Genomic DNA, 15,553 nt, shown 5'->3' with positions numbered 1-15,553 from the left:
AAGAGCCCCCCAGCCCACCCCAGGTCTTTCTATGCATCTCAGGTGGCAGCAGGAGCTCCTTCCAAATTCCGGCTGCCACCATTGCAGACCTCCCCAAGAGTCAGAATGTAATTTGAACCCTGCTTGTGACTCTCCATCTTAAACTGGTGGGGAGTCAATATGCCACTGTCAACAGCACATATGCCCTGACTCTTGATGCTGCTGATGAACCCCAAGAGAAATTCTATGCCAGGATGGATCAAGTCCTTTCTGATGTTCCCAAGGGATGCTGACTTATTCTGCTTGGCAGTTTTAGTGCTAGAGTCAGCAGGGACTTGAACCTCTGGAATGGTACTAACAGCAAGGAAAGAGTGGAAAAGGCCAACTCTAATGGCATACTCACCATCATCAGCACCCTGTTCCACCATAAAAAACAGGCATTAGAGCATTAGACAGGGCAAAACCCATGATATAAGCACTGACATTCCATTGCGTGTGTCATTGCTTGTGTCTGGGATTACAGATATCCACATCACCTGAACTATGTTAGGAGCTAATGATTGCTGGACCGATCACAGACTCCACTCAGTTATGCCACTCAAATTGGCTCCCAAACAATGGCTGCAGCAGAAGCAATGCCAATAAAAGATCAGTGTCAAAGGACTCAAGGACCCAATCAAGTGAGACCTTTTTCACCAAATGCCTCAATGAAAAAAACTGATGAACTCCAATCAACAATGAGAGAATGTTGGCAGCGCTTGGGGTACCTTCAAGTCCACTGTCATCAATGTCTGTGAAGAGACACTTGGATTCTCCACTAAGAAACATCAAAATTGATTTAATGAGAATAACTGGGAGATCGAAGAGTTGATCAAGTGCAAGCAGAAGGCTTTTTGTGCTTGGCAGAATGAATTCAACTCCAACGAAAGAAATTGAAATCACCAGCAAGCCAAGGCAGAGGTCCAAAAGAGAACCCACAATATGAAGAACAGATGGTGGGAAGACAAGGCAAAAGAGATTCAACATCTCCTTGACATCCACAATAGGTGCAGTTTTTTCAGTTCCACCAAAACCACTATGGTCCAAATACTCAGGGACCACCTTCCCCGAGACCTGAAGATGGAGGAGACTTGGTCAAGGAAACGTATGCTACCAATACCCATTGGAAGGAGTATTTTGAAGACCTTCACAATTAATATTCTTTTGTTGATGAGAGTGCTGTCAACTCCATCCCACAGCAACCAGTCAGAGATGATCTTAGAACCTTTCCAACCCTGGACAAGGTAAGGAAAGCCAGATGAAGAATGACAAGGCATCTGGAGCTGATGGAATCCCCCCTGAAATCTTCACCCAGGGGGGAGAGGAGCTCACATCACAGCTCCATGACCTCATCTCAAGGATCTGGAATAATAAGGAAACCCCAGATGACTTTAGGGATGCCATGATCATGACAATTTTCAAGAAGGGAGACAGGTCCAGCTGCAGAAGTCAGAGGGATCACCTCAATGTCCACCACAGGAAAGCCCATTGCAAGAACCCTCCTGAACAGTCTCCTTCCACTTGCTGAAGAGCTTCTCCCAGAACCTCAGTGTGGGTTTAGGGTATCAAGAGACACAGCTGACATGATCTTCACAGCACAACAGCATGAAAAATGCCAGAAACATCATAAACCTCTTTATGTGGCCTTCTTTGACCTCATGAAAGCCTTTGACTCTGTCAAACAAAAAAAGCTGCAGAGGAACCTTCTGAAGTATAGATGCCCACCAGAATTCATCACCGTTCTTCACCTGCTCCACGATGGCATGTGAGCAGTGGTTCTCAGTAATGGGTCTATTACAGATCCCTTTGAAGTTAAGATGGGAGTTAAGCAAGGCTGCATCATCCCTCTAACACTGTTCTTAATATTCCTTATTGCAATGCTACATCTGACCACCAACAAGCTTCCAGTCAGACCAGAGCTAAATTACTGAATGGATGGTAAGCTGTTTAATCTCAGCCAACTCTGAGCCAAAACCAATCACTGAGCTCTAATACACTGATGATGCTGTGGTGGTGTGTGCTTACTCAGAAATAGACCTTCAAGCAATTGTCAACGTCTTTACTGAGACATACAAGAAAATGGGACTGATGCTTAACATTCAGAAGACCATGGTCCTCCATCACCATCTTTTAATGAGCAGTACGCAGCTCCAGCAATTCAGATTTATGATGAGACTCTAGAGAACAATCAGTATTCCTGTACCTCAAACACCCTCTCTCACAGAAGGCTGACATTGATGAAGAAATCCAACATGACCTTAAAATTGCAACCACAGGCTTCAGACACCTGAGGAAATGGGTGTTCAAAGATCATGATATCAGATCTGAAACCAAGCTCATTGTTTACCAAGCAGTTGTGTTCCTCATATCATTGTACAGAGCTGTAATATGGACAGCATACAGGAGACATCAAGCCCCTGGAGAAGTACAATCAGTGCTGCCCATGGAAGATCCTTTGAATCCAGTGGGAAGACAGATACACCAATATTAAGATCCTCTTGCAAGCAAACAGCATGAGCATCAAGGTGATGATCATCTGGCATGAACTTTGTTTAGCCAGTCACATCATCCGTATGTCCAGCTCCAGACTTATGAAGCAAATTTTATTCTCCCAATCAAGCTCAGTCGAGGCATATGCTCAAAAGGAAGGCAGAGAAAGCTCTCCAAGGACATTCTCAAGGCCAGCTTGAAAAAAATAAAACATTAACACTAACTCGGAGACTATCATCCATGACCACCCCAAATGGAGGAAGGGCCTACTACCAGGATCTCAGTACTTTGAAACATTATGATGAAAACAGGTGACAGAAAAGCATGAGCAACAGAAACAATGTGTTGTGGACTCAATCAAAACGCCAAAGCCACACACCACACACAGAAACACATGCCCAAGTTGCAACAGAGGCTGTCAATCCCAGATCAGTCTCGTTAGCCATCCTCAGACCCACAGACAGAATGATCATAAAAGTCAAACATCCTCAAATGCAAAAGATTGCTGATGCTCTGCACTACCTTGCATTATAGGCTGACTCAATGATGTGCCAAGACCGAGAGACCCACGATGTGCGCCCTCCCCACTTTCCAAGACCCAAAACTATGCTACATCTTGAGAGACGTAACCAAACCAAAAAGCTTAACACAGAAGAGAATGGGAATATGGAACACCTGAACCCAGCTGCCTCAAGTTCAGCTGAACTACAGCTGCCCTGAAACACTGGTTTCCCAAAATAAATTTTCAATTTCTGGACAATGTTTTTGGTGTTTGGAATTTTGATCCAAGCAATAGACATTTTTATCTCAGGATTTTTTTTCTAACCCACCACTGTGTGCTCTAGCCTTCAACATGTAGTCTTAAGAACATCCTGCCTTTCAATATACTCTGCATCTGCTATTTGGATGAACAAATTGCCACTTGAAGTGTGTAAAACTTGCATTTATATACTTAAATGCCTATTTGAGCACTTGATTTCAAGAACTGGACATTATCTATAGGTGCCAGTGTTTGAGAAGTGGGCTCTCAATCACTTTTTCATTCATTACTCAACTTTAGCTTGTTTTTCCCCCCACAAAGAAGAGATGGATGGATACAGGTACACTATATATTGCCTCCAGAGAGTGATAATTCTGGGACTGATATTACAGCATCAGCAAATCAGCCTTAGTTTATTACTGTGCTGAGACATCACTCCCAAAAGCACCACTTTTGAGGGGGGTGGTAATTCTTGAAGTGATAATTCAACACTAGGGCACCTGGCCATTCATAGAAAAGATGGGAATTAAAAATACTCAGCTTACCCATGAGGCTCTCAATCCCTGCATGTTTGGAAAAAAATGTTAGGCAGACTATGTCTGAAGTTTACAAAAAGCAGTTGGTTGGATGCATCAGTGACACACATCATTATAAATACATAAACATGCAAACATTACTAGAAATTTCTTTTGTATGTGGTTGCTAAAACTAAATATTTTTTTAAATTGAAAATACCTATATAATTATGCACACAGGCTCGCACTTTTATCTAAATAGATGTGATTAAGTCTGCAAAGTAACTACATCCTAAATAATGTTTTAATAAATTAAATAATGCCAATATAAGTAAACTATGGACATCCAGCAGTGTAGCTCAAGACTTAGTTTTTTGATGAACAATTTTAAATACTATCATATACTGTGAGTGATCATTCATTTCCCAGGGCATCAAAACTGGCATTCAAAATGACCCTGTCCAGAGTCGGCGTTTCTTAAATCACCATTACATGGAGTCACCCTGATGTGTCCCCAGAATAAGGATGGTCTGAGAGACTAGGAAGCAGGAATTCACTTATACACTGGAAAAACAGCTAAGCAGAATGGCAGTAAACTTCCTAAAACAGTTGCTAGTTACAGAGAAAAGTACATATCTAGAAAACAATGATTCTTGAAAAGCAAACTGGTTCAGTTAGAATAAGAATAAAACAGAACCTTAACTGAAAATAGAAATAAACTGTATTTCTTTTAACTCGTTATCCTTTTTTCATGGTTTAAAAAAAACGTTCCAGTTCCCCTCTGCTCCCTACTCCCTCTCCCCACCCCCCACAACCATCCTTTTGTTTTAATGCCCCTGTGCTCCTGTTTCTAGGTAGAACCAAATGATAAAGTGCCAAAATACCTTAAGGGAGATAATGATATCAAAGATAGTAATTTAATTTCTTTTTCTTTTCTTTTTTTTTTTTAGTACCAAGTGAAAATGTTGTCATGTGGAAACAGTTGACAGATGATTACTTTTTACAGGAACCACTTTACATTGCCTCATACACTTTATATTACGCTGGTTGTATTTATTCCTGTAGAATGTATTATTGCTTACCTCCATGAAGTTTTAATAAATGATTTAGTTTAATGGCTGTATACTACACATGCAGATAAAGTACATGTGGGAAACATGCATTAGAAATCTGAAAACCTATATCCAACTTCATATTCAAATATTTGTTGTTATTCGCTTATAAAATAAAATATTCTATGTTAATTTAAAACATTGTAGTGTTATAACTGATATACAAATCTGGAAAACTGCTAGATTTTGGACCATCATAAAACACTATTCTGAAATACTGTAAACTTCAGGAGTGCTAGTGTATTTTATTTTCTGTTTAATCTCTTGTGCCTGGTGTCACTGGCAGCAAAGAAGTGCCTAGTTCAATTTTCTAGGTGTTCCTTCTGAAACCCCAATACTACTGACTTAAGCCATCAACCAGAAACCTGAGACAACTAGATTACTTCCCCTTGGTGCAGTTGAATATCAATATAAGCACTGAATTCATACCTTTAAAACAGATAACTTTACTGGGTAGAAAGGGGGAGACAGAATAGAAATTGGAAAAGCCGGGAATTAATAAATCAACAATATCTATTACATAAGACTTCTACTTTCTGAAGAGGTCTTGGCAACTCTGTTAACCTCAGTCTGCCTGCCACAGTTTAGAAGCTGAGGGAATCCAATGAGGGTACTCCCTACCTAGCATCAAAGCTGTAATCTCTTTATCTTGGTTAATTTACAGACTCCCCAGGGAGAAGGGGGAAACCTCCAGCTATGTTACTGCTCTATCTTCAGCCCAAACCACTGGAGATCCATCTCTGCACTGTTAGGTATCTTAAAGCTGTATCAAATCTTGGGACAGAAGATAGAGGTACATAGGGCCCTTAACAGGGTCCTTGTCCCCTTGAAAGACATTCCCAAAAGTGAATAGAAGCTTCCTTCTCTCCACCCTCTCAACTTAGTCAAAAGTGCTGTAGTGCAGACTATGTCACAGATGCTACCCAAATAGAGCTCCCTGGTATATATTCAGTTTTTTGGCCACCAGAATTATACCAGCTCCCCTAAATGGCAGCAGCTTTACCAGCAGAAAACATCTGCCAGGACAGCTGTGTCTGCATCAAGGCTTTTGCCAACAGAGGTTTCATGGCAAGTGGGTCTCCTCTGACAGACCTTTGCAATGTAATCAGTGTGTCCCCCAACACCTCTGTCTAAGCTTTGTCCGCCGAGGCTGAACTACATCTCTTCCTATGACTGGGAAGTCCAAATCAACTTTTAGGACTGGGTGGTGCAGGGCTGCTTCTGCTGACAGTCCTGACAGTTCAGGGACTTCTCCAGCTTGGCTCCTATGGCCAGGGCTCTTCCAGATGTCCAGATGTGGCTAGGCTCTGGGGATGGAAGGCATTACTCCACTCCCCCACCCTCAAGTTGGCACCTGGTGATGGTGCCCTGCTCCCGAACCCCTACTCCCACCCCCCAGTTACCCTACTGCTACAAGCCTTATGTTTTTAATCATATAAAATTATTTAGAAGAGGGGAGCAGCAAATCAGGTTTGCTGTTTCTTCCACTCAGTGCCCAGCAATAGTTGGCCTTAGCCCACCAATACACATAACATGGCCTTGGAGCACTTGTTAGGTCTAAGGTCTAAGATCCTTTCCTTCAACCACACAGTTCCTCCCCACATTTTCACAGCAACACAGCCCCTTTATTTGGGCTGACCTCATTTTTGCAAGACCAGGCCAACTGACATTTCAGACCTTAAAAATAAATCAAGGATGAGACACAGAATTTAAGCCTCCCTCTACGTGTTAGGAAATGAATTTTTGATATTTTTGTGGTTGACTACAAACAAACATAGCATGGGTCTGGCAAGTTTCAATATCCAGCACTTTAATTTTATCAAGGTAGATACACACTTGACTAAAATATTCATGTGCGCCCGTATCTGCCTAGCAGTGCTTGCCTTTTTCTAATCCAGGTAAGAGTACAGTAAGAAAGGAAGTTATGATTCAGTGCTTATATTTCTGCCCTCAAAACAGCAGACAGCAAAAGTTATTTTTTTCTTTTAACCACATGGATAAGGGTTTGTGTTGGTTGTTTTTTTGTTGTTTTTTTTTTTTTTTTTATAATAGCTTATGTATTCAAAGATGTCACAGGCAGATGGGGTTAGCCAAGCGTTGATGTATTTTTACTCAGGTTGAATGATTTGAGCAGGGCTAGCATTAGATGGGAGCCCTCAACAGCTGATTAGATTACTTCCATTGAACTCAAAAGATTTCCTCATAAATAATTTCTTTGTGTTTCCACGTGTTATGCTTAAAAGGAAAAGGATTCTATCAGGAAACACATCCCAGATACTTCCAACATTGCCTTCTTATCCTATTAATATCAAGGTAACATAGCTCGTGACAGCTCCTTTCATTGATTCATAATTCATATCCCCGCTAAAGGGGTATCTGATCAAATGAGTTATACATATTTCACTCTGTATTTGCTAACACAGTCAGTTTACACAGCCACCAAAATAAAATTGTAATTCATTTCTGCTCAGCATCAGGAAGCTCAGAAAACATGGCTACTTGAAAAATGAGGTTCTGAAAATACCCCTGGTGGCCATGAAAGATCAATTTGAACTGAACTTTGTGGCTATATGTCACAATTTATTGCCTGGCCATGTTAATGTTTAGTGTCTTCTGGCAATACAGTAGTATATCTCAGGTGTTAATGTGGCAGTGGGCTTTGTAAACACACTTAAGCTTTAGGAAAGCCTATCCGAAAATATATTTTAATGATTTTAAAAGAATGAATATAACCTCTCTGGCATGAATAGACTACATCAATCAGAAAAACCTTAAGACAGATAGAAGAATTTCATTAGAGCAAGGGAAATAATATCTGTGGCAATTTGTGAAGAACTCAAAACCACAGGACTCCTGTTAAAGGGAGGCTGCTGCTGGGATACATCAAAAGATCATCTTTATTGCAGAACAATTGTGTGACCTAGTTTCCTGGTCAGCAACACGATTCTTTAGAAACTTCAGGAGCTGTTAAAAGGCTCCGAAAAGTTAGCACATGTACTTTTATCTTGACTTGAGGGGTGGGGAGAGGATTTTAAAAGATTCCATGACACTCTTAACTAGATTTTCCTCTAAGTGATGTACACTTAGGAATAAAAGAAACATAAAAAGACAAAAGAAACAAAAAGACCTTCTCTCAGGTGAGGTAAGTAAATTTGTGTATGAATTTCAAGAACTAATTGAACTGTGCGTTAATGTCGTTTGGCTTATCGCAGACTTGAAACACAATCAAAACATAATGGAAAATATTCTTTGACCCAACAGTAAAAAGATTTACTACTTGCATCCAAGTCACTATTTCACTCCCCAATTCAGCATCTCCTTGAACAGCAACAATTCATTTATAAGCATCTTGAGAGTACACAATTCAAAATGCTGCTGCGGCTCACAAAACTAGTGCAAGGAGCAACAAGGTAGACTTAATGATATTGAAAATGGAAAAGACAACCCTCTGAAGAGACCCTATGCAATAGAGTCTGGTGGCAGGTAGATAAAACTGACCCCCAAATGTTCTTTCAGAGTGTAACAGGGGGCCTACCGGGGCTGATCTCTGCATGGCCAACCCACCTGTTCTTGGGCTAACCACCCACCTTCTTGCCTGCCAAACCTTGGTCTTAATTGATTAATTAATAGATGTAATTAGGCAGGAGGCTGCCCATTTTCTGCCCCGCTGCTAGGGGGCACTATCTACAGCTCCATTCCTCCCCTACAACACAGCCCAAGCCTTGCTGATGACATCCTGATGTTCTCATACGCACCAGTCCCACACGATGGGGCCCAGAATCCTGCTGTAGGACCCCCAACTGAGTTCCTCCCTTCAGGAGGACTCTGCCGCCGTCATACTGGGCCACATATCTCTGTCACCAGTTCCCCTTTGGGTGTGATACCCTCACTGGGACCTTTGGCTCACACTAGCCCCGGCCCACCTCCAGGCCAGTCGGGACCCCAGGCCCCTGGCTCTTGGGCGTCCCTCTCGGTGGGCCTCCTTGCCCTTCTGACCCTCCAGGCCCTGGCCCCCACCTGGGCCAGTCAGAGGAAGCTCTGGCAGGCTTTGATGTATGACCCATATTCTTATCCCAGGGTCCCCTTCTCTGGGTCCTCCTCCACAGATGTGGGGAGCTAGGGTTACCTCACACCACAGCTGGTGCCTCAGGGTCTCACAGGGGACTCATTTCCCCCCTGGGCAGCAGGTCGTGGTGTTACTACCGGTGTTATATTTGACCCAAACTCTGCCTCCCCACATAGGAGGACTTACTGGGGTCAAGACTCAGCTGTCTCTGGCTGAGCCCCCTCTCCCTTCACAGGGCTCTACACACTGCCCCCCTCACACTGGGAGCTCCACACTGCTCATAATGCCCCCTTTACTCGGGGTCTCGCGGCTTCCCTCTACAGGTGGGCTCAGGTGGCCGTAGCCATGCCTGGCCCCAACTCTCCTCCTTGGGGTCTCGAACCCCTGCAGGGATCAGGCAGCCTTGGCCACACCTGACCTCCAACTCTCCTCCTCAGGGCTTGCACCCCCACAACTACCTCTGGTGTACGCAACCCACCCTAAGGTGAGGGATAGGGGTTAAGGCGCCCCAACCCGCCTTTCACCAGGGTGATCACTGGCCTGGCATTTCCTGGGGGCTCCCGTGCCACTGGGAGCCCCACCAGGCCACCCACTCCCAGCAGGGTGCAGTTTCCAGTCGTACACAGGACCAGGAGCCTCCTACCGTCCCCTACAGCTCCTCCCTTACCTCCGGATGAAACTTGGCAGCCCTCAGGCCAGGTAATGTTGTTGCCTCTCCTCCAGCAGCCAAACTGCCTTGTTTATACAGGCAGCCCTGAACCTAAAATGGCTGCCCTAATTAGGCACCTGGAGGCTGCCAGCTCCAGGGCCTTAAAAAGTGGCAGGTACACCAAGTGCCCTGCCACACAGAGCCATTATACAAGAAGGAGGTATATGGCATCTAGATCAAGACACAGCAGGCATAGCTCATTCCATGGACCCTTCAATCAGATCCTTTTTTTTTTTCATTATATATGCAGCCAACTTGAAGGCAAACACTTCTTAAGAAAGCAAACATATTTTTGGTTATGTCTTAAAATCAATTTGTACTATTCTACCACCCAATATTTATTGCTTTGCTTCCTTTCCTAGTATAGATAGGTTAGTCAAGGTAAACTAGGACTCTCCCTCACCCAAGAAATGAGACTTCCCAGATAGGAAAATTGTTCCAACTAGAGAAAGACTAATAGTCTTCCATCAGACTAAACCTGAACGTAGACATATGAAAGAAGAGATAATATTGCCAGATTTGGAGGGGAGGGGAGGTTTTGTATTTTTGTTGTTGCCTGCTAGCAGGATATCATCTTGACTATGCTTTTAAATTAGAATTTTAAATACCAAGTTTAGTTTGCTTGCCATATAAGTTACACAACTTTTCTTTTGAGCAACACTGTGCTGAAGGCAACTGCCAGACATCATTTCAACCCCTTTCCTCAAAAGGAAATGACTGCCACCTCCATGCTCTCTCATTGTAGAAATCAGAATATTTTGGAGACAAAGCAGCTCTGTTTTACAGTTCTGGAGGATGACAGCATCCCAAAAGTAGATGAAGGCTCTATCTCATAGATTCACAAAGATACAGAAGGGAAAAGCAGAAAATCTAGATGTCATTGATGGACCAGCAGTTATCTTCAGTGAAAGGAAAACATTAAGTTAGAGTGGAGAATGAGTGAGTGGGGCTTTCAGCTCCTCTCCTTTTTTTATTCACTCATTCCTATTGCTGCAGCCTCAGGGCTAATCTGCTCATAAGCAGAATTGTGGGAAAGTTAGAAGGGGGAAAGGGCAAAGACCCTGAGGTAGGTCCATGTAAGCAGAGGCTCCTGGCTATCTTGTGTAGTTAACAAGGTGCTAATCATGCTGATTAACTCTATGGGCAGGGAAGCAGAAGTAAATGTCCCCTCTAGACAAAGGAGGGAGGGAATAAGAATTAATGTGGAAGGAAAAGCAAGATGGTCTTATAGGACTTACTAACTCTAGGAGGGAGAAGTGAAAAAAAGAACTCCAGTTATATCCAAGAGGCAAGAGGGTGGGTGGATGGATGTCTACAACTGCAGTATTAGACAGGATCAGGGGACCAAGGTGACAGGAAAGAAAGAAACAATAGAAACACTATACAGATGATTTAATACATCAGAGGAAAAACAATAAATAAGAGACGTAAAAATCCATCCTGTGAGAATGAATGGAGTAAAGTCTTAATTAGTCTTCATTAGCTTTACTACAAAGCATTATATCTCCTTGATATTAGCTGCCTACTCTCCTACAGTCTTTTCCATTGGAACAGTTGAGAGGTTTTTTTGATGATTTAAATAGTCTTTTTACCCCTGTTGTGTACAGCTGGAGCCTGCTTCATAGCTGTACTTTCACGTACTGAAAGGTAAAGTTATTAGCTCCTCGGATGATTTCTCATTACTGTTAGCTCCAGAGATGGCAAGACTGCTACTTTGGGGCATAGTTCAGACATGTATCATACGTACTTTTTATGGGAGAAAACACTTGATAACAAGCAACTATATAACACAGAAGGACACAGGAGGAAGAGGCTGCTGTTTGCATACTTTTCATATTTGTTATTAAGAAGCCATATTCTATAACAAAACTCAGACCGATACAAAATTTTGCAACAAATACTATAAGTGATTCAACATGCATTAAAAATAACAAGCCAAATTACACCACAGGCTTGAACAAACAAGCAATTTTTCACTTGGGTTTTCTAACTGAAGTCAAAGGGCACATTCTTCAGATGTAAAACCAAAGTTAGTGAAGACTTTGGTTTAAGGCCTCCTCTCATCTCACAGTTGTTAGAGAAGCACAAGTTGCCCAGACAAGAGGGTTCCCTGGGGACTATAACCTAGGACCACAGGATCAGAAGGGGCCTCCTGAGTCTTTGAATCCAGTCCCCACCCACCCCGACAACCTAAACAGGCAGCTATTTATCCAAGGAATCCCCAGAATCACTGCTTCAGTCCCTAACACACATAGCACACTCCCCAAAACACCAAGAAAACAATATAATATGCCAATAGGTAAAAGCAAATGAGATGCAGGTGAGACTGAGGGTTCCTGGACCATAAAGGCAACAAAAAGAAGCCCTGAAGGATGGGTTTACTATACAGTTCAAGAAAATTCCCAACAGGGGGGTTACAAATATATACGTTCCACATATCACACCCAATCAGGGATGGGCCACAACTCCATTCCACAAACTTACCCAGATTGATCTAAAAGACATATAGGTTCTTTGCCCCGACTGCTTGGCTTTGAATACTGTGCCAAAACATCATTCCTGCAATAGACATAACTCATCTTCTAATTTTCTACATAAATTTACCCATATCCAGTTTGTAAATATGTTATCTTGTGCCAGTGTCATTTTTCAGCTTAAATTAGTTATTTTTCCTCCCTAATGTCCACTCCACAAATGTACTTGTAAAGGGTGATCACATCCCCTCTGTGTCTATATTTTGCTAAGCTAAACAAGCCAAGCTCCTTCAATCTCCTTTGAATAAGGAGGTCTCCTGCCCCTTAAGCTTCTTAGGCACCTTGTTTGTTCCACTTTTAGTTCACTTTTTTAAAAAACAAACAAACAAACAAACCACCAGATCTGCCCACAGGGTCCTAAATGGGGTCTCACCCAATACCTTGTACAATGGAATTAGTACCTCCTTGTCTCTACTGAATAAATCCTAATACACCATTATGCAATGATACCCAATTTGTGGCCCAGTGAGCCAGAAGTGTTTGGTGGGTCTGCGGGCCCTATTTGACACATGCAGGATCAGCCCCAGCCCCATGTGCACTGGATCAGCCCTGCCTCCCAGCTCTAGCTCCAGCAGGATCCTACACATGGGGTTTGGAAATATGGCAGTGGGGAAATGGTGGTGGTTTTGATTGCTACCACTCTCCACTGCTGAATTTCCAGAGTATTGACAAGCCCCACAGGCTGGATCACATGACTCCACAGACTAAATCTGAGCCACAAGACAGGGTTCGAGTACTCCTGCCCTGATGCATCCTAGAATTGGATTAGTCTTTTTCACAACTGCAGCATATTTGTGGCTCATGCTCATCCTGCTATCAACCAACATACTTAGATCCATCTCTTCCTCGGTTGTCTCCAGTCTCTGTACCCCTTCTTACAGGTAAAGATCTTGTTAGTGGTCTACATGTATTATTTGCACAGCGTACTGTTAATTTTTTTGCCATTTCTGATGCTGCATTCCATAAAATTATCTAAATCTTTCTGTATAATAAACTGGTTTTCCTTCTATACTGGCAATAACTTCCAGCCTAGTTCTATCTGCAAATATCAGAAGGACACATCAAGTTCCAGTTAAGCTGCAGAGGTTGTAAGAGCAATCTGTGAGTAACACTACAGGTAACCAGTCAAATAACTCACCTTGCAACTATCTGCTGTAGTCTGTTTGAGCCAATTTCTGACAGTTGTAGCATTGTTCCCTGTCCTCTCCAGTTTGGCGAATACATTTCCCAGGAGACACAGTATGAAAAGTGCTTAAATCTAAATAATTAAGTCAATGCATTGCCCTTATCCAAAAAGCCTATTATCTTACCATAGAAGGATATTCAATTAGCCTCAGACCCATGCCATATTGTTTCCTACTTTCCATTTACTTCCATATCTTTGATTATTCTTTTCGTCAGGATCAGTTCTAATACTTTAGATCTACTGGAGTCAAGTTAGCAAGCCTACATTGCTGGAGTCATTCTCTTTCTCCCTTTTTTAAAAATAGGCACTACATTTGCTGTTTACTAATTATAGCATACTATCCTGGAGTTGACATATTCAGTGATGATCTGTGCTAGAAGAGTTGCTTTTCATGTGCCAATTCAACATTTTGGAACACGTGGTTTTTGGAGGGATCCCCAACTTTGTAATAGCAAACAATCTAATTTTGCTGATACCTCAGATGTGGTAATTTCTCTAATCATATCTTCATTGCCCTGTGGTACCCTACCAGCATCCTCAATCACATCTTCATCCATGCTGCAGACTACAAAAAACACTTGGTTAGGTTCTTGGGTGATGTGTAGGTTTTTCTTGTTCTCCACTCCATCTGTTTCTTTTTTTTATTTATTTAACAAAAGAAGTATTTTTAGGATTCTTCACAAAGCTGAATTCTACTAAGCTTTTGACTAGTCTGACTTTATTCTTGCATTCTTTGACCCAAGAAAGATATGCTTCCTTACTGATCAATCTCATTTTGCACTATTTGTAGATCCTCTGCTTATTCTTAATGGCCTGTTTAAGGTGCTTGTTCATCCATGAAAATCTGTAATGCTTCTTTATCATGTTTTTTCCCCCTTACTGCCTACACATCCAAGTGTTTTAGCTCTCAAATTCAGTCAACCTCCTTCACTAACTGCCTTAAGTCCTGGCAGACATTAATATAATTGCATAATTGGGATATGACAAATTTTATCCTGGACCCCAAAAATCATAGCTGGAATAACATTTGGCAGATCCCAACTGCACAACAAGCAGGTGGGGAGCCCACTTTACTACACAAAGAGCACTCTAGGGAGTATTGTACTGGGAACTGTCCTCACACTGTGTTTTCCCTGTGCCCTCTCAAACTGTCAGTGCGATCCCCACACATGGGCAGACAGACAGCTATACATATCCAATGCATGCCTGCATGGCTGCACCATGTGGTTTGCAGCCTGACGACATGTGGCAAGCCCATCAGTTGATGGCCTCAGGCATGTCAGCAGGCTGATAGGACTCTGCAGGAAGCATGGCATAAGGAAGTGGATCAGCATTGCACAGCTATCAACCTGCCTAGGTTCAGGGAACCCATTAGCTGATGGACTCCCTGGCTAAGTATAGACAGATAAAAAGCCTGACGCTGAATCAATTAATTTTTTTCAGGTTAATCTAAACTGCATAGATTGAACTGATAAGCAAGTAAACAGACATTCACTTTTTATTCTGGAAGGACACCTCCTTGCTCTGCTGAAGCAGACAGCATGGGCCAAGGTTAGCTTGCCCACCATAGAGGGAACTTGCAGGGGGGGGTGCAAAACATTCTGGGATGTTGCGGGGGACTGAGTTCACTTGAACTTCTGCCCAAGATCCCCTCCAGATTCAATAAACCAATTAACCAAAATCAGTTAAGTCTGATACTACATCCATCTAAATTTATCTTAAACCAGTTTCAGCCATTTTAAAGTGGTTAATGCACACTGAACTTGTGTTATGTTACTGATTTCAACCAGTTTCAAATCACTTATGCCAGTTTATATGTAATTTCGGTCCCTAGCTCCCATGCTCCAGAATTTAAAGCTGCCCCGTCCCCAGCACACTGCACCATGCTAACTGGTTAATGTATAGTCCCGCCATGCAACTGGCTTCAGGCTACATGGTGGATCTTTACCTTGCCACATATTCAATTTAAGACAGGTTAGAAACCAGTACATAATGTGAAACATTTTTGTTGTCGGTTTGTCCTTTTGTTGCATCATTAATTGTTTGAATATGTGATGGGGTTAATATTTATGGCATAATTGACAAGTTACTCATTGTAATGATATCTACCAACTAGTTTATCAAAATTAGTTCCTTTGACACCTGATATAGACCTATTCTTGT

This window comes from Gavialis gangeticus, unplaced genomic scaffold (genome assembly GCF_001723915.1).
Source record: "Gavialis gangeticus isolate Ggan-Ray unplaced genomic scaffold, GavGan_comp1, whole genome shotgun sequence".
Taxonomy (NCBI): Eukaryota; Metazoa; Chordata; order Crocodylia; family Gavialidae; genus Gavialis; species Gavialis gangeticus.
This window is presented reverse-complemented; position numbering follows the sequence as displayed.